Genomic DNA, 20224 nt, shown 5'->3' with positions numbered 1-20224 from the left:
CTATCTCTCTGTACATGTTCCCTATCTCTCTGTGCATATTCCCTATCTCTGTGTACCCTATCTCTGTGTACCTGTTCCCTATCTCTGTGTACCCTATTTCCGTGTACATGTTCCCTGTCACTGTGTACATGTCCCCTCTCATTGTGTACATGTTCCCTATCTCTGTGTTCCCTATCTGGGTGTATATGTCCCCTCTCATTGTGTACATGTTCCCTATCACTGTGTACATGTCCCCTCTCATTGTGTACATGTTCCCTATCACTGCCCATCTTCCCTATCTCTGTGTTCCCTATCTCTGTGTACATGTTCCCTATCTCTGTGTACATGTTCCCTATGTCCGTGTACATGTTCCCTATCTCTGTGTACATGTTCCCTATCTCTGTGTACATGACCCCTCTCTCTGTGTACATGCTCCCTATCTCTCTGTGCATGTTCCCTCTCTGTGTACATTTTCCCTCTCTGTGTACATGTTCCCTCTCTGTGTACATGTTCCCTATCTCTGTGTACATGTTACCTATCTCTGTGCACATGTTCCCTATCTCTGTGTGCATGTTCCCTCTCTCTGTGTACATGTTCCCGCTCTCTGTGTACATGTTCCCTATCTCTGTGTACATGTTCCCTATCACTGCCCATCTTCCCTATCTCTGTGTTCCCTATCTCCGTGTACATGTTCCCTATCTCTGTGTTCCCTATCTCTGTGTACATGTTCCCTATCTCTCTCTGCATGTTCCCTATCTCTGTGTACATGTTCCCTCTCTGTGTACATGTTCCCTCTCTCTGTGTACATGTTCCCTCTCTCTGTGTACATGTTCCCTATCGCTGTGTACGTTGTCCCTATCGCTGTGTACATGTTCCCTATTGCTGTGTACATGTTCCCTATCGCTGTGTACATGTTCCCTATCGCTGTGTACATGTTCCCTATCACTGTGTACATGTTCCCTCTGTCTGTGTACATGTGCCCTATCTCTGTGTACATGTTCACTCTCTCTGTTTACATGTTCCCTATCTCTCTGTGCATGTCCCCTCTCTCTGTGTACATGTTCCCTGTCACTGTGTACATGTTGCCTCTCTGTGTACATGTTCCCTCTCTGTGTACATGTTCCCTATCTCTGTGTACATGTTCCCTATCTCTGTGTACATGTTCCCTCTCTCTGTGTACATGTTCCCTCTCTCTGTGTACATGTTCCCTGTCACTGTGTACATGTTCCCTCTCTGTGTACATGTACCCTCTCTGTGTACATGTTCCCTCTCTCTGTGTACATGTTCCCTCTCTCTGTGTACATGTTCCCTCTCTCTGTACATGTTCCCTCTCGCTGTACATGTTCCCTCTCGCTGTACATGTTCCCTCTCGCTGTACATGTTCCCTCTCTCTGTACATGTTCCCTCTCTCTGTACATGTTCCCTCTCTCTGTACATGTTCCCTCTCTCTGTACATGTTCCCTCTCTCTGTACATGTTCCCTCTCTCTGTACATGTTCCCTCTCTCTGTACATGTTCCCTCTCTCTGTACATGTTCCCTCTCTCTGTACATGTTCCCTCTCTCTGTACATGTTCCCTCTCTCTGTACATGTTCCCTCTCTCTGTACATGTTCCCCCTCTCTGTACATGTTCCCTCTCTCTGTACATGTTCCCTCTCTCTGTACATGTTCCCTCTCTCTGTACATGTGCCCTCTCTCTGTACATGCTCCCTCTCTCTGTGTGCATGCACCCTATCACAGTGTACATGTCCCCTCTCATTGTGTACATGTTCCCTGTCACTGTGTACATGTCCCCTCTCATTGTGTACATGTTCCCTATCACTGTGCCCATCTTCCCTATCTCTGTGTTCCCTATCTCCGTGTACATGTTCCCTATCTCTGTGTACCCTATCTCTGTGTACATGTTCCCTATCTCTGTGTACCCTGTCTCTGTGTACATGTTCCCTATGTCTGTGTACATGTTCCCTATCTCTGTGGACCCCTTCCCTATCTCTGTGTACATGTTCCCTATCTCTGTGGACCCCTTCCCTATCTCTGTGTACATGTTCCCTATCTCTGTGGACCCCTTCCCTATCTCTCTGTACATGTTCCCTATCTCTGTGTACCCTCTCTCTGTGTACATGTTCCCTATCTCTGTGTACCCTCTCTCTGTGTACATGTTCCCTATCTCTGTGTATCCTCTCTCTGTGTACATGTTCCCTCTCTCAGTGTACATGTTCCCTATCTCTGTGTTCATGTTCCCTCTCTCTGTGTACATGTTCCCTATCTCTGTGTACATGTTCCCTCTCTGTGTACATGTTCCCTATCTCTGAGTAAATGTTCCCTATCTCTGTGTACATGTTCCCTAGCTCTGTGTACCCTAACTGTGTACATGTTGCCTATCTCTGTGCACATGCTCCCTATCTCTGTGTACATGTTCCCTATCTGTGTACATGTTCCCTATCTGTGTACATGTTCCCTATCTCTCTGTCCATGTTCCCTCTCTCTGTGTACATGTTCCCTCTCTCTGTGTACATGTTCCCTCTCTCTGTGTACATGCTCCCTCTCTCTGTGTACATGTTCCCTCTCTCTGTGTACATGTTCCCTATCTCTGTGTACATGTTCCCTATCTGTGTACATGTTCCCTATCTCTCTGTCCATGTTCCCTATCTCTGTGCACATGTTCCCTCTTTCTGTGTACATGTTACCTCTCTCTGTGTACATGTTCCCTCTCTCTGTGGACCCTATCTCTGTGTACATGTTCCCTATCTCTGTGGACCCCTTCCCTATCTCTGTGTACATGTTCCCTATCTCTGTGGACCCCTTCCCTATCTCTCTGTACACGTTCCCTATCTCTGTGTCCATGTTCCCTATCTCTGTGTCCATGTTCCCTATCTCTGTGTCCATGTTCCCTATCTCTGTGTCCATGTTCCCTATCTCTGTGTGCATGCACCCTATCTCTGTGTGCATGCAGCCTATCACTGTGTACATGTCCCCTCTCATTGTGTACATGTTCCCTATCACTGTGCCCATCTTCCCTATCTCTGTGTTCCCTATCTCTGTGTACATGTCCCCTATCTCTGTGTACATGTTCCCTATCTCTGTGTACCCTATCTCTGTGTACATGTTCCCTATCTCTGTGGACCCCTTCCCTATCTCTGTGTACATGTTCCCTATCTCTGTGGACCCCTTCCCTATCTCTCTGTACATGTTCCCTATCTCTGTGTACCCTCTCTCTGTGTACATGTTCCCTATCTCTGTGTACCCTCTCTCTGTGTACATGTTCCCTATCTCTGTGTATCCTCTCTCTGTGTACATGTTCCCTCTCTCAGTGTACATGTTCCCTATCTCTGTGTTCATGTTCCCTCTCTCTGTGTACATGTTCCCTATCTCTGTGTACATGTTCCCTCTCTGTGTACATGTTCCCTATCTCTGAGTAAATGTTCCCTATCTCTGTGTACATGTTCCCTAGCTCTGTGTACCCTAACTGTGTACATGTTGCCTATCTCTGTGCACATGCTCCCTATCTCTGTGTACATGTTCCCTATCTGTGTACATGTTCCCTATCTGTGTACATGTTCCCTATCTCTCTGTCCATGTTCCCTCTCTCTGTGTACATGTTCCCTCTCTCTGTGTACATGTTCCCTCTCTCTGTGTACATGCTCCCTCTCTCTGTGTACATGTTCCCTCTCTCTGTGTACATGTTCCCTATCTCTGTGTACATGTTCCCTATCTGTGTACATGTTCCCTATCTCTCTGTCCATGTTCCCTATCTCTGTGCACATGTTCCCTCTTTCTGTGTACATGTTACCTCTCTCTGTGTACATGTTCCCTCTCTCTGTGGACCCTATCTCTGTGTACATGTTCCCTATCTCTGTGGACCCCTTCCCTATCTCTGTGTACATGTTCCCTATCTCTGTGGACCCCTTCCCTATCTCTGTGTACACGTTCCCTATCTCTGTGTCCATGTTCCCTATCTCTGTGTCCATGTTCCCTATCTCTGTGTCCATGTTCCCTATCTCTGTGTGCATGCACCCTATCTCTGTGTGCATGCAGCCTATCACTGTGTACATGTCCCCTCTCATTGTGTACATGTTCCCTATCACTGTGCCCATCTTCCCTATCTCTGTGTTCCCTATCTCTGTGTACATGTCCCCTATCTCTGTGTACATGTTCCCTATCTCTGTGTACCCTATCTCTGTGTACATGTTCCCTATCTCTGTGTACGTGTTCCCTATCCCTGTGTACCTATCTCTGTGTGCATGTTCCCTATCTCTGTGTACCCTATGTCTGTCTGCAAGTTCCCTATCTCTGTGTACCCTATCTCTGTGTGCATGTTCCCTATCTCTCTGTACCCTATCTCTGTGTACATGTTCCCTGTCTCTGTGTTCGCTATCTCTGTGTACATTTTCCCTATCTATGCACCCTATCTCTGTGTACATGTTCCCTATCTCTGTGTACCTGTTCCCTATATCTCTGACCCTATCTCTGTGTACATGTTCCCTATCTCTGTGTACATGTTCCCTATCTCTGTGTACCTGTTCCCTATATCTCTGACCCGATCTCTGTGTACATGTTCCCTATCTCTGTGTACCCAATTTCTGTGTGCATGTTCCCTATCACTGTGTACATGTCCCCTCTCATTGTGTACATGTTCCCTATCTCTGTGTACCCTATCTCTGTGTACATGTTCACTATCTCTGAGCACATCTTCCCTATCTCTGTGTACATGTTCCCTATCTCTGTGTAAATGTTCCCTATCTCTGTGTACATGTTCCCTATCTCTCTGTGCGTGTTCCCTATCTCTGTTTACATGTTCCCTCTCTCTGTGTACATGTTCCCTATCTCTGAGTACATGTTCCCTCTCTCTGTGTACATGTTCCCTCTCTCTGTGTACATGTTCCCTCTCTCTGTGTACATGTTCCCTCTCTCTGTTTACATGTTCCCTCTCTCTGTTTACATGTTCCCTCTCTCTGTTTACATGTTCCCTCTCTCTGTTTACATGTTCCCTCTCTCTGTTTACATGTTCCCTCTCTCTGTTTACATGTTCCCTCTCTCTGTTTACATGTTCCCTCTCTCTGTGTACATGTTCCCTATCTCTCTGTGTACATGTTCCCTATCTCTGTGTACATGTTCCCTATCTCTGTGTACATGTTCCCTATCTCTCTGTACATGTTCCCTATCTCTCTGTACATATTCCCTATCTCTGTGTACCCTATCTCTGTGTGCATGTTCCCTATCTCTGTGTACCCTATGTCTGTCTGCATGTTCCCTATCTCTGTGTACATGTTCCCTATCTCTGTGTTCCCTATCTCTGTGTACATGTTCCCTATCTCTGTGTACCCTATCTCTGTGTACATGTTCCCTGTCTCTGTGTACCTGTTCCCTATCTCTGTGTACCCTATTTCTGTGTACATTTTCCCTCTCATTGTGTACATGTTCCCTATCTCTGTGTTCCCTATCTGGGTGTACATGTCCCCTCTCATTGTGTACATGTTCCCTATCTCTGTGTTCCCTATCTCTGTGTACATGTTCCCTCTCTCTGTGTACATGTTCCCTCTCTCTGTGTACATGTTCCCTCTCTCTGTATACATTTTCCCTCTCTCTGTGTACATTTTCCCTCTCTCTGTGTACATGTTCCCTCTCTCTGTGTACATGTTCCCTATCTCTGAGAACATGGTCCCTATCTCTGTGTACATCTTCCCTATCTCTGTGTAGATGTTCCCTATCTCTGTGTAAATGTTCCCTATCTCGGTTTACATGTTCTCTATCTCTGATTACATATTCCCTATCTCTGAGAATATGGTCCCTATCTCTGTGTACATGTTCCCTCTCTCTGTGTACATGTTCCCTCTTCTCTGTGTACATGTTCCCTCTCTCTGAGTACATGTTCCCTCTCTCTGTGTACATGATCCCTATCTCTGTACATGTTCCCTCTCTCTGTGTACATGTTCCCTATCTCTGTGTGCATGTTCCCTATCTCTGTGTACATGTCCCCCTCATTGTGTACATGTTCCCTATCTCTCTGTGCATATTCCCTATCTCTGTGTACCCTATCTCTGTGTACCTGTTCCCTATCTCTGTGTACCCTATTTCCGTGTACATGTTCCCTGTCACTGTGTACATGTCCCCTCTCATTGTGTACATGTTCCCTATCTCTGTGTTCCCTATCTGGGTGTATATGTCCCCTCTCATTGTGTACATGTTCCCTATCACTGTGTACATGTCCCCTCTCATTGTGTACATGTTCCCTATCACTGCCCATCTTCCCTATCTCTGTGTTCCCTATCTCTGTGTACATGTTCCCTATCTCTGTGTACATGTTCCCTATGTCCGTGTACATGTTCCCTATCTCTGTGTACATGTTCCCTATCTCTGTGTACATGACCCCTCTCTCTGTGTACATGCTCCCTATCTCTCTGTGCATGTTCCCTCTCTGTGTACATTTTCCCTCTCTGTGTACATGTTCCCTCTCTGTGTACATGTTCCCTATCTCTGTGTACATGTTACCTATCTCTGTGCACATGTTCCCTATCTCTGTGTGCATGTTCCCTCTCTCTGTGTACATGTTCCCGCTCTCTGTGTACATGTTCCCTATCTCTGTGTACATGTTCCCTATCACTGCCCATCTTCCCTATCTCTGTGTTCCCTATCTCCGTGTACATGTTCCCTATCTCTGTGTTCCCTATCTCTGTGTACATGTTCCCTATCTCTCTCTGCATGTTCCCTATCTCTGTGTACATGTTCCCTCTCTGTGTACATGTTCCCTCTCTCTGTGTACATGTTCCCTCTCTCTGTGTACATGTTCCCTATCGCTGTGTACGTTGTCCCTATCGCTGTGTACATGTTCCCTATTGCTGTGTACATGTTCCCTATCGCTGTGTACATGTTCCCTATCGCTGTGTACATGTTCCCTATCACTGTGTACATGTTCCCTCTGTCTGTGTACATGTGCCCTATCTCTGTGTACATGTTCACTCTCTCTGTTTACATGTTCCCTATCTCTCTGTGCATGTCCCCTCTCTCTGTGTACATGTTCCCTGTCACTGTGTACATGTTGCCTCTCTGTGTACATGTTCCCTCTCTGTGTACATGTTCCCTATCTCTGTGTACATGTTCCCTCTCTCTGTGTACATGTTCCCTCTCTCTGTGTACATGTTCCCTGTCACTGTGTACATGTTCCCTCTCTGTGTACATGTACCCTCTCTGTGTACATGTTCCCTCTCTCTGTGTACATGTTCCCTCTCTCTGTGTACATGTTCCCTCTCTCTGTACATGTTCCCTCTCGCTGTACATGTTCCCTCTCGCTGTACATGTTCCCTCTCGCTGTACATGTTCCCTCTCTCTGTACATGTTCCCTCTCTCTGTACATGTTCCCTCTCTCTGTACATGTTCCCTCTCTCTGTACATGTTCCCTCTCTCTGTACATGTTCCCTCTCTCTGTACATGTTCCCTCTCTCTGTACATGTTCCCTCTCTCTGTACATGTTCCCTCTCTCTGTACATGTTCCCTCTCTCTGTACATGTTCCCTCTCTCTGTACATGTTCCCTCTCTCTGTACATGTTCCCCCTCTCTGTACATGTTCCCTCTCTCTGTACATGTTCCCTCTCTCTGTACATGTTCCCTCTCTCTGTACATGTGCCCTCTCTCTGTACATGCTCCCTCTCTCTGTGTGCATGCACCCTATCACAGTGTACATGTCCCCTCTCATTGTGTACATGTTCCCTGTCACTGTGTACATGTCCCCTCTCATTGTGTACATGTTCCCTATCACTGTGCCCATCTTCCCTATCTCTGTGTTCCCTATCTCCGTGTACATGTTCCCTATCTCTGTGTACCCTATCTCTGTGTACATGTTCCCTATCTCTGTGTACCCTGTCTCTGTGTACATGTTCCCTATGTCTGTGTACATGTTCCCTATCTCTGTGGACCCCTTCCCTATCTCTGTGTACATGTTCCCTATCTCTGTGGACCCCTTCCCTATCTCTGTGTACATGTTCCCTATCTCTGTGGACCCCTTCCCTATCTCTCTGTACATGTTCCCTATCTCTGTGTACCCTCTCTCTGTGTACATGTTCCCTATCTCTGTGTACCCTCTCTCTGTGTACATGTTCCCTATCTCTGTGTATCCTCTCTCTGTGTACATGTTCCCTCTCTCAGTGTACATGTTCCCTATCTCTGTGTTCATGTTCCCTCTCTCTGTGTACATGTTCCCTATCTCTGTGTACATGTTCCCTATCTCTGAGTAAATGTTCCCTATCTCTGTGTACATGTTCCCTAGCTCTGTGTACCCTAACTGTGTACATGTTGCCTATCTCTGTGCACATGCTCCCTATCTCTGTGTACATGTTCCCTATCTGTGTACATGTTCCCTATCTGTGTACATGTTCCCTATCTGTGTACATGTTCCCTATCTCTCTGTCCATGTTCCCTCTCTCTGTGTACATGTTCCCTCTCTCTGTGTACATGTTCCCTCTCTCTGTGTACATGCTCCCTCTCTCTGTGTACATGTTCCCTCTCTCTGTGTACATGTTCCCTATCTCTGTGTACATGTTCCCTATCTGTGTACATGTTCCCTATCTCTCTGTCCATGTTCCCTATCTCTGTGCACATGTTCCCTCTTTCTGTGTACATGTTACCTCTCTCTGTGTACATGTTCCCTCTCTCTGTGGACCCTATCTCTGTGTACATGTTCCCTATCTCTGTGGACCCCTTCCCTATCTCTGTGTACATGTTCCCTATCTCTGTGGACCCCTTCCCTATCTCTGTGTACACGTTCCCTATCTCTGTGTCCATGTTCCCTATCTCTGTGTCCATGTTCCCTATCTCTGTGTCCATGTTCCCTATCTCTGTGTCCATGTTCCCTATCTCTGTGTGCATGCACCCTATCTCTGTGTGCATGCAGCCTATCACTGTGTACATGTCCCCTCTCATTGTGTACATGTTCCCTATCACTGTGCCCATCTTCCCTATCTCTGTGTTCCCTATCTCTGTGTACATGTCCCCTATCTCTGTGTACATGTTCCCTATCTCTGTGTACCCTATCTCTGTGTACATGTTCCCTATCTCTGTGGACCCCTTCCCTATCTCTGTGTACATGTTCCCTATCTCTGTGGACCCCTTCCCTATCTCTCTGTACATGTTCCCTATCTCTGTGTACCCTCTCTCTGTGTACATGTTCCCTATCTCTGTGTACCCTCTCTCTGTGTACATGTTCCCTATCTCTGTGTATCCTCTCTCTGTGTACATGTTCCCTCTCTCAGTGTACATGTTCCCTATCTCTGTGTTCATGTTCCCTCTCTCTGTGTACATGTTCCCTATCTCTGTGTACATGTTCCCTCTCTGTGTACATGTTCCCTATCTCTGAGTAAATGTTCCCTATCTCTGTGTACATGTTCCCTAGCTCTGTGTACCCTAACTGTGTACATGTTGCCTATCTCTGTGCACATGCTCCCTATCTCTGTGTACATGTTCCCTATCTGTGTACATGTTCCCTATCTGTGTACATGTTCCCTATCTCTCTGTCCATGTTCCCTCTCTCTGTGTACATGTTCCCTCTCTCTGTGTACATGTTCCCTCTCTCTGTGTACATGCTCCCTCTCTCTGTGTACATGTTCCCTCTCTCTGTGTACATGTTCCCTATCTCTGTGTACATGTTCCCTATCTGTGTACATGTTCCCTATCTCTCTGTCCATGTTCCCTATCTCTGTGCACATGTTCCCTCTTTCTGTGTACATGTTACCTCTCTCTGTGTACATGTTCCCTCTCTCTGTGGACCCTATCTCTGTGTACATGTTCCCTATCTCTGTGGACCCCTTCCCTATCTCTGTGTACATGTTCCCTATCTCTGTGGACCCCTTCCCTATCTCTGTGTACACGTTCCCTATCTCTGTGTCCATGTTCCCTATCTCTGTGTCCATGTTCCCTATCTCTGTGTCCATGTTCCCTATCTCTGTGTCCATGTTCCCTATCTCTGTGTGCATGCACCCTATCTCTGTGTGCATGCAGCCTATCACTGTGTACATGTCCCCTCTCATTGTGTACATGTTCCCTATCACTGTGCCCATCTTCCCTATCTCTGTGTTCCCTATCTCTGTGTACATGTCCCCTATCTCTGTGTACATGTTCCCTATCTCTGTGTACCCTATCTCTGTGTACATGTTCCCTATCTCTGTGTACGTGTTCCCTATCCCTGTGTACCTATCTCTGTGTGCATGTTCCCTATCTCTGTGTACCCTATGTCTGTCTGCAAGTTCCCTATCTCTGTGTACCCTATCTCTGTGTGCATGTTCCCTATCTCTCTGTACCCTATCTCTGTGTACATGTTCCCTGTCTCTGTGTTCGCTATCTCTGTGTACATTTTCCCTATCTATGCACCCTATCTCTGTGTACATGTTCCCTATCTCTGTGTACCTGTTCCCTATATCTCTGACCCTATCTCTGTGTACATGTTCCCTATCTCTGTGTACATGTTCCCTATCTCTGTGTACCTGTTCCCTATATCTCTGACCCGATCTCTGTGTACATGTTCCCTATCTCTGTGTACCCAATTTCTGTGTGCATGTTCCCTATCACTGTGTACATGTCCCCTCTCATTGTGTACATGTTCCCTATCTCTGTGTACCCTATCTCTGTGTACATGTTCACTATCTCTGAGCACATCTTCCCTATCTCTGTGTACATGTTCCCTATCTCTGTGTAAATGTTCCCTATCTCTGTGTACATGTTCCCTATCTCTCTGTGCGTGTTCCCTATCTCTGTTTACATGTTCCCTCTCTCTGTGTACATGTTCCCTATCTCTGAGTACATGTTCCCTCTCTCTGTGTACATGTTCCCTCTCTCTGTGTACATGTTCCCTCTCTCTGTTTACATGTTCCCTCTCTCTGTTTACATGTTCCCTCTCTCTGTTTACATGTTCCCTCTCTCTGTTTACATGTTCCCTCTCTCTGTTTACATGTTCCCTCTCTCTGTTTACATGTTCCCTCTCTCTGTGTACATGTTCCCTATCTCTCTGTGTACATGTTCCCTATCTCTGTGTACATGTTCCCTATCTCTGTGTACATGTTCCCTATCTCTCTGTACGTGTTCCCTATCTCTCTGTACATATTCCCTATCTCTGTGTACCCTATCTCTGTGTGCATGTTCCCTATCTCTGTGTACCCTATGTCTGTCTGCATGTTCCCTATCTCTGTGTACATGTTCCCTATCTCTGTGTTCCCTATCTCTGTGTACATGTTCCCTATCTCTGTGTACCCTATCTCTGTGTACATGTTCCCTGTCTCTGTGTACCTGTTCCCTATCTCTGTGTACCCTATTTCTGTGTACATTTTCCCTCTCATTGTGTACATGTTCCCTATCTCTGTGTTCCCTATCTGGGTGTACATGTCCCCTCTCATTGTGTACATGTTCCCTATCTCTGTGTTCCCTATCTCTGTGTACATGTTCCCTCTCTCTGTGTACATGTTCCCTCTCTCTGTGTACATGTTCCCTCTCTCTGTATACATTTTCCCTCTCTCTGTGTACATTTTCCCTCTCTCTGTGTACATGTTCCCTCTCTCTGTGTACATGTTCCCTATCTCTGAGAACATGGTCCCTATCTCTGTGTACATCTTCCCTATCTCTGTGTAGATGTTCCCTATCTCTGTGTAAATGTTCCCTATCTCTGTTTACATGTTCTCTATCTCTGATTACATATTCCCTATCTCTGAGAATATGGTCCCTATCTCTGTGTACATGTTCCCTCTCTCTGTGTACATGTTCCCTCTTCTCTGTGTACATGTTCCCTCTCTCTGAGTACATGTTCCCTCTCTCTGTGTACATGATCCCTATCTCTGTACATGTTCCCTCTCTCTGTGTACATGTTCCCTATCTCTGTGTGCATGTTCCCTATCTCTGTGTACATGTCCCCCTCATTGTGTACATGTTCCCTATCACTGTGCCCATCTTCCCTATCTCTGTGTTCCCTATCTCCGTGTACATGTTCCCTATCTCTGTGTACCCTATCTCTGTGTACATGTTCCCTATCTCTGTGTACATGTTCCCTATCTCTGTGTACATGTTCCCTATCTCTGTGTTCCCTATCTGGGTGTACATGTCCCCTCTCATTGTGTACATGTTCCCTCTCTCTGTGTACATGTTCCCTCTCTGTGTGTACATTTTCCCTATCTCTGTGTATCCTATCTCTGTGTACATGTTGCCTATCTCTGTGCACATGCTCCCTATCTCTTTGTACATGTTCCCTCTCTCTGTGTACATGTTCCCTATTTCCGTGTACATGTTTCCTATGTTCGTGTACATGTTCCCTCTCTCTGTGTACATGTTCCCTATCCCTAAGTACATGTTCCCTCTCTCTGTGTACATGTTCCCTATCTCTCTGTGCATGTTCCCTATCTCTCTGTGCATGTTCCCTATCTCTCTGTGTATATGTTCCCTATCTCTGTGTACATGTTCCCTCTCTCTGTGTACATGTTCCCTCTCTCTGTGTACATGTTCCCAATTTCTGAGTACATTTTTCCTATCTGAGTACATTTTTCCTATCTGAGTCCATGTTCCCTATCTCTGTGTGCATGTTCCCTATCTCTGTGTACATGTTCCCTCTCTGTGTACATGTTCCCTCTCTGTGTACATGTTCCCTATCTCTCTGTGCATGTTCCCTCTCTCTGTGTACATGTTCCCTATCTCTTTGTACATGTTCCCTATTTCCGTGTACATGTTTCCTATGTCCGTGTACATGTTCCCTCTCTCTGTGTACATGTTCCCTCTGTCTGTGTACATGTCCCCTCTCTGTGTACATGTTACCTATCTCTGCCACATGTGCCCTATCTCTGTGTACATGTTCCCTCTCTCTGTTTACATGTTCCCTATCTCTCTGTGCATGTTCCCTCTCTCTGTGTACATGTTCCCTCTCTCTGTGTACATGTTCCCTCTCTGTGTACTTGTTCCCTATCTCTGTGTGCATGCACCCTATCACTGTGTACATGTCCCCTCTCATTGTGTACATGTTCCCTATCTCTGTGTTCTCTATCTGGGTGTACATGTCCCCACTTATTGTGTACATGTTCCCTATCGCTGTGCCCATCTTCCCTATCTCTGTGTTCCCCATCTCCGTGTACATGTTCCCTATCTCTGTGTACCCTATCTCTGTGTACATGTTCCCTATCACGGTGTACATGTTCCCTCTGTCTGTGAACATGTCCGCTCTCTGTGTACATGTCACCTATCTCTGTGCACGTTTCCTATCGCTGTGTACATGTTTCCTATCTCGGTGTACATGTTCCCTATCGCTGTGTACATGTTTCCTATCTCTGTGTACATGTTCCTATCTCTGTGTACATGTTCCCTATCTCTGTTTACATGTTCCCTCTCTCTGTGTACATGTTCCCTATCTCTCTGTGCATGTTCCCTCTCTCTGTGTACATGTTCCCTATCTCTGTGTACATGTTCCCTATTTCCGTATACATGTTTCCTATGTCCGTGTACATGTTCCCTATCTCTGTGTACATGTTCCCTATTTCCATGTACATGTTTCCTATGTCCGTGTACATGTTCCCTCTCTCTGTGTACATGTTCCCTATCTCTCTCTGCATGTTCCCTATCTCTGTGTACATGTTCCCTCTCTCTTGTACATGTTCCCTATCTCTGTGTACATGTTCCCTCTCTCTGTGTACATGTTCCCTCTCTCTGTGTACATGTTCCCTATCGCTGTGTACATTGTCCCTATCGCTGTGTACATGTTCCCTATTGCTGTGTACATGTTCCCTATCGCTGTGTACATGTGCCCTATCTCTGTGTACATGTTCACTCTCTCTGTTTACATGTTCCCTATCTCTCTGTGCATGTCCCCTCTCTCTGTGTACATGTTCCCTGTCACTGTGTACATGTTGCCTCTCTGTGTACATGTTCCCTCTCTGTGTACATGTTCCCTATCTCTGTGTACATGTTCCCTCTCTCTGTGTACATGTTCCCTCTCTCTGTGTACATGTTCCCTGTCACTGTGTACATGTTCCCTCTCTGTGTACATGTACCCTCTCTGTGTACATGTTCCCTCTCTCTGTGTACATGTTCCCTCTCTTTGTGTACATGTTCCCTCTCTCTGTACATGTTCCCTCTCGCTGTACATGTTCCCTCTCTCTGTACATGTTCCCTCTCTCTGTACATGTTCCCTCTCTCTGTACATGTTCCCTCTCTCTGTACATGTTCCCTCTCTCTGTACATGTTCCCTCTCTCTGTACATGTTCCCTCTCTCTGTACATGTTCCCTCTCTCTGTACATGTTCCCTCTCTCTGTACATGTTCCCTCTCTCTGTACATGTTCCCTCTCTCTGTACATGTTCCCTCTCTCTGTACATGCTCCCTCTCTCTGTGTGCATGCACCCTATCACTGTGTACATGTCCCCTCTCATTGTGTACATGTTCCCTGTCACTGTGTACATGTCCCCTCTCATTGTGTACATGTTCCCTATCACTGCCCATCTTCCCTATCTCTGTGCTCCCTATCTCCGTGTACATGTTCCCTATCTCTGTGTACCCTATCTCTGTGTACATGTTCCCTATCTCTGTGTACATGTTCCCTATCTCTCTGTACATGTTCCCTATCTCTCTGTGCATATTCCCTATCTCTGTGTACCCTATCTCTGTGTACCTGTTCCCTATCTCTGTGTACCCTATTTCCGTGTACATGTTCCCTGTCACTGTGTACATGTCCCCTCTCATTGTGTACATGTTCCCTATCTCTGTGTTCCCTATCTGGGTGTATATGTCCCCTCTCATTGTGTACATGTTCCCTATCACTGTGTACATGTCCCCTCTCATTGTGTACATGTTCCCTATCACTGCCCATCTTCCCTATCTCTGTGTTCCCTATCTCTGTGTACATGTTCCCTATCTCTGTGTTCCCTATCTCTGTGTACATGTTCCCTATCTCTGTGTACATGTTCCCTATGTCCGTGTACATGTTCCCTATCTCTGTGTACATGCTCCCTCTCTCTGTGTACATTTTCCCTCTCTCTGTGTACATTTTCCCTCTCTCTGTGTACATTTTCCCTCTCTCTGTGTACATGTTCCCTATCTCTGTGTACATGTTCCCTATCTCTGTGTATCCTATCTCTGTGTACATGTTCCCTATCTCTGTGCACAATTCCATATCTCTGTGTACATGTTCCCTATTTCCATGTACATGTTCCCTATCTCTCTGTGCATGTTCCCTATTTCCATGTACATGTTTCCTATGTCCGTGTACATGTTTCCTATGTCCGTGTACATGTTCCCTATCTCTGTGTACATGTTCCCTCTCTCTGTGTACATGTTCCGTATCTCTCTGTGCATGTTCCCTCTGTCTGTGTACATGTCCCCTCTCTGTCTACATGTCACCTATCTCTGTGCACATGTTCCCTATCGCTGTGTACATGTCCCCTATCTCTGAGACCATGTTCCCTATCTCTGTGTACATGTTCCCTCTCTGTGTACATGTTCCCTATATCTGTGTACATATTCCCTATATCTGTGTACATGTTCCCTATCTGTGTACATGTTCCCTCTCTCTGTGTACATGTTCCCTCTCTCTGTGTACATGTTCCCACTCTGTGTACCCTATCTCTGTGTACATGTTCCCTATCACTGTGTAAATATTCCCTATCTCTGTGTACATGTTCTCTATCTCTGTGTTCATGATCCCTATCTCTGTACATGTTCCCTCTCTCTGTGTACATGTTCCCTCTCTCTGTGCACATGTTCCCTATCTCTGTGTAAATGTTCCCTATCTCTGTGTACATGTTCCCTATCTCTCTGTACATGTTCCCTATCTCTGTGTTCCCTATCTCTGTGTACATGTTCCCTATCTCTGTGTACATGTTCCCTATCTCTGTGTACATTTTCCCTATCTCTGTGTACATGTTCCCTCTCTCTGTGTACATGTTCCCTCTCTCTGTGTACATGTTCCCTCTCTCTGTGCACATCTTCCCTATCACTGTGTAAATATTCCCTATCTCTGTGTACATGTTCTCTATCTCTGTGTACATGATCCCTATCTCTGTACCTGTTCCCTCTCTCTGTGTACATGTTCCCTCTCTCTGTGTACATGTTCCCTCTCTCTGTGTACATGTTTCCTATCTCTGTGTACATGTTCCCTCTCTCTGTGTACATGTGCCCTCTCTCTGAGTACATATTCCCTATCACTGTGTAGATCAAATCAAATCAAATCAAATCAACTTTTATTGTCATTGTTAGTGCACAAGTGCAGTACAACGAAATGTAGGCTTGCGGCTCCCGAGAGTGTACAATTTGGATTAGGACACTTAAACATTTCAACATACATTTGTACATATATATTAGCATAAATATGACCATAATAAAGTGAATAAAGTGCATCGGCAGATGTGCAGGCTTTAGTGTTTATTTGTGGAGTTCAGTAGGATGACAGCCCTGGGAAAGAAGCTGTTCCTAAATCTGGTCGTACGGGTGCGAATGCATCTGTAGCGTCTTCCAGATGGTAGGAGGGTGAACAGACTGTGGCTGGGGTGGGTAGGGTCTTTGATGATGGTCCGTGCCCTCCGTAGGCAGCGTTTCTGACATATATGTTCTATGGTCGGTAGCCGCGTGCCGGTAATGCGTTGGGCAGTTTTGACTACCCGTTGCAGGGCTATCTCTGTGTACATGTTCCCTATCTCTGAGAACATGTTCACTATCTCTGAGTACATGTTCCCTATGTCTGTATCCATGTTCCCTATCTCTGTGTACATGTTCCCTATCTCTGTGTACACGTTCCCTATCTCTGTGTCCATGTTCCCTATCTCTGTGTCCATGTTCCCTATCTCTGTGTCCATGTTCCCTATCTCTGTGTCCATGTTCCGTATCTCTGTGTGCATGCACCCTATCTCTGTGTGCATGCAGCCTATCACTGTGTACATGTCCCCTCTCATTGTGTACATGTTCCCTATCACTGTGCCCATCTTCCCTATCTCTGTGTTCCCTATCTATGTGTACATGTCCCCTATCTCTGTGTACATGTTCCCTATCTCTGTGTACCCTATCTCTGTGTAAATGTTCCCTATCTCTGTTTACATGTTCTCTATCTCTGATTACATGTTCCCTCTCTCTGTGTACATGTTCCCTATCTCTGTGTACATGTGCCCTCTCTCTGAGTACATATTCCCTATCTCTGAGAATATGGTCCCTATCTCTGTGTACATGTTCCCTATCTCTGTGTACATGTTCCCTATCTCTGTGTACATGTTCCCTATCTCTGTGTACATGTTCCCTCTCTCTGTGTACATGTTCCCTATCTCTGTGTACATGCGCCCTCTCTCTGAGTACATATTCCCTATCACTGTGTAGATCAAATCAAATCAAATCAAATCAACTTTTATTGTCATTGTTAGTGCACAAGTGCAGTACAACGAAATGTAGGCTTGCGGCTCCCGAGCGTGTACAATTTGGATTAGGACACTTAAACATTTCGACATACATTTGTACATATATATTAGCATAAATATGACAATAATAAAGTGAATAAAGTGCATCGGCAGATGTGCAGGCTTTAGTGTTTATTTGTGGAGTTCAGTAGGATGACAGCCCTGGGAAAGAAGCTGTTCCTAAATCTGGTCGTACGGGTGCGAATGCATCTGTAGCGTCTTCCAGATGGTAGGAGGGCGAACAGACTGTGGCTGGGGTGGGTAGGGTCTTTGATGATGGTCCGTGCCTTCCGTAGGCAGCGTTTCTGATATATATATTCTATGGTCGGTAGCCGGGTGCCGGTAATGCGTTGGGAAGTTTTGACTACCCACTGCAGGGCTATCTCTGTGTCCATGTTCCCTATCTCTGTGTCCATGTTCCCTATCTCTGTGTCCATGTTCCCTATCTCTGTGTACATGTTCCCTATCTCTGTGTACATGTTCCCTATCTCTGTGTACATGTTCCCTATGTCTGTGTAAATGTACCCTATCTCTGCGTACATGTTCCCTATCTGAGTACACGTTCCTTATCTCTGTGTACACGTTCCCTATTTCTGTGTACATGTTCCTTATCTCTGTGTGCATGCACCCTATCTCTGTGTGCATGCACCCTATCACTGTGTACATGTCCCCTCTCATTGTGCACATGTTCCCTATCACTGTGCCCATCTTCCCTATCTCTGTGTTCCCTATCTCCGTGTACACATTCCCTATCTCTGTGCACATGTTCCCTATCTCTGTGTGCATGCACCCTATCTCTGTGTGCATGCACCCTATCTCTGTGTACATGTCCCCTCTCATTGTGTACATGTTCCCTATCACTGTGCCCATCTTCCCTATCTCTGTGTTCCCTATCTCCGTGTACATGTTCCCGATCTCTGTGTACATGTTCCCTAACTCTGTGTACCCTATCTCTGTGTACATGTTCCCTATCTCTGTGTACATGTTCCCTATCTCTGTGTACAGGTTCCCTATCTCTGTGTACATGTTCCCTATCTCTGTGTGCATGTTCCCTATCTCTGTGTGCATGTTCCCTATCTCTGTGCGCATGCACCCTATCTCTGTGCGCATGCACCCTATCACTGTGCACATGTCCCCTCTCATTGTGTACATGTTCCCTATCTCTGTGTACATGTTCCCTATCTCTGTGTACCCTATCTCTGTGTACATGTTCCATATCTCTGTGTACATGTTCCCTGTCTCTGTGTTCGCTATCTCTGTGTACATTTTCCCTATCTATGCACCCTTCTCTGTGTACATGTTCCCTATCTCAGTGTACCTGTTCCCTATATCTGTGTACCCTATCTCTGAGTACATGTTCCCTATCTCTGTGTACATGTTCTCTATCTCTGTGTACATGTTCCCTATCTCTGTGTACATGTGCCCTCTCTCTGAGTACATATTCCCTATCACTGTGTAGATCAAATCAAATCAAATCAAATCAACTTTTATTGTCATTGTTAGTGCACAAGTGCAGTACAACGAAATGTAGGCTTGCGGCTCCCGAGAGTGTACAATTTGGATTAGGACACTTAAACATTTCAACATACATTTGTACATATATATTAGCATAAATATGACCATAATAAAGTGAATAAAGTGCATCGGCAGATGTGCAGGCTTTAGTGTTTATTTGTGGAGTTCAGTAGGATGACAGCCCTGGGAAAGAAGCTGTTCCTAAATCTGGTCGTACGGGTGCGAATGCATCTGTAGCATCTTCCAGATGGTAGGAGGGCGAACAGACTGTGGCTGGGGTGGGTAGGGTCTTTGATGATGGTCCGTGCCCTCCGTAGGCAGCGTTTCTGACATATATGTTCTATGGTCGGTAGCCGCGTGCCGGTAATGCGTTGGGCAGTTTTGACTACCCGCTGCAGGGCGATCTCTGTGTACATGTTCCCTATCTCTGTGTACATGGTCCCTATCTCTGAGAACATGTTCCCTATCTCTGTGTACATGTTCCCTATCTCTGTGTACATGTTCCCTATCTCTGTGTACATGTCCCCTATCTCTGTGTACATGTTCCCTATCTCTGTGTACCCTATCTCTGTGTATATGTTCCCTATCTCTGTGTACCTGTTCCCTATCTCTGTGTACATGTTCCCTATCTCTGTGTACCTATCTCTGTGTGCATGTTCCCTATCTCTGTGTACCCTATGTCTGTCTGCATGTTCCCTATCTCTGTGTACCCTAACTCTGTGTACATGCTCCCGATCTCTGTGTACCCAATTTCTGTGCACATGTTCCCTATCACTGTGTACATGTCCCCTCTCATTGTGTACATGTTCCCTATCTCTGTGTACCCTATCTCTGTGCACATGTTCCCTATCTCTGTGTACATGTTCCCTATCTCTGGGTACATGTTACCTCTCTGTGTGTATGTTCCCTATGTCTCTGTACATGTTCCCTATCTCTGTGTACATGTTCTCTATCTCTGTACATGTTCCCTATCTCTGTGTACATGTTCCCTATCTCTGTGTACATGTTCTCTATCTCTGTACATGTTCCCTATCTCTGTGTACATGTTCCCTATCTCTGTGTACATGTTCCCTATCTCTGTGTACATGTTCCCTATCTCTGTGTACATGTTCCCTATCTCTGTGCGCATGCACCCTATCTCTGTGCGCATGCACCCTATCACTGTGTACATGTCCACTCTCATTGTGTACATGTTCCCTATCACTGTGCCCATCTTCCCTATCTCTGTGTTCCCTATCTCCGTGTACATGTTCCCTATCTCTGTGTACATGTTCCCTATCTCTGTGTGCATGTTCCCTATCTCTCTGTACCCTATCTCTGTGTACATGTTTCCTATCTCTGTGCAC

This window comes from Somniosus microcephalus, unplaced genomic scaffold, assembly GCF_052327205.1.
Source record: "Somniosus microcephalus isolate GS21.2 unplaced genomic scaffold, FLI_Smic_1.0 unresolved_chr1, whole genome shotgun sequence".
Lineage (NCBI taxonomy): Eukaryota > Metazoa > Chordata > Chondrichthyes > Squaliformes > Somniosidae > Somniosus > Somniosus microcephalus.
This window is presented reverse-complemented; position numbering follows the sequence as displayed.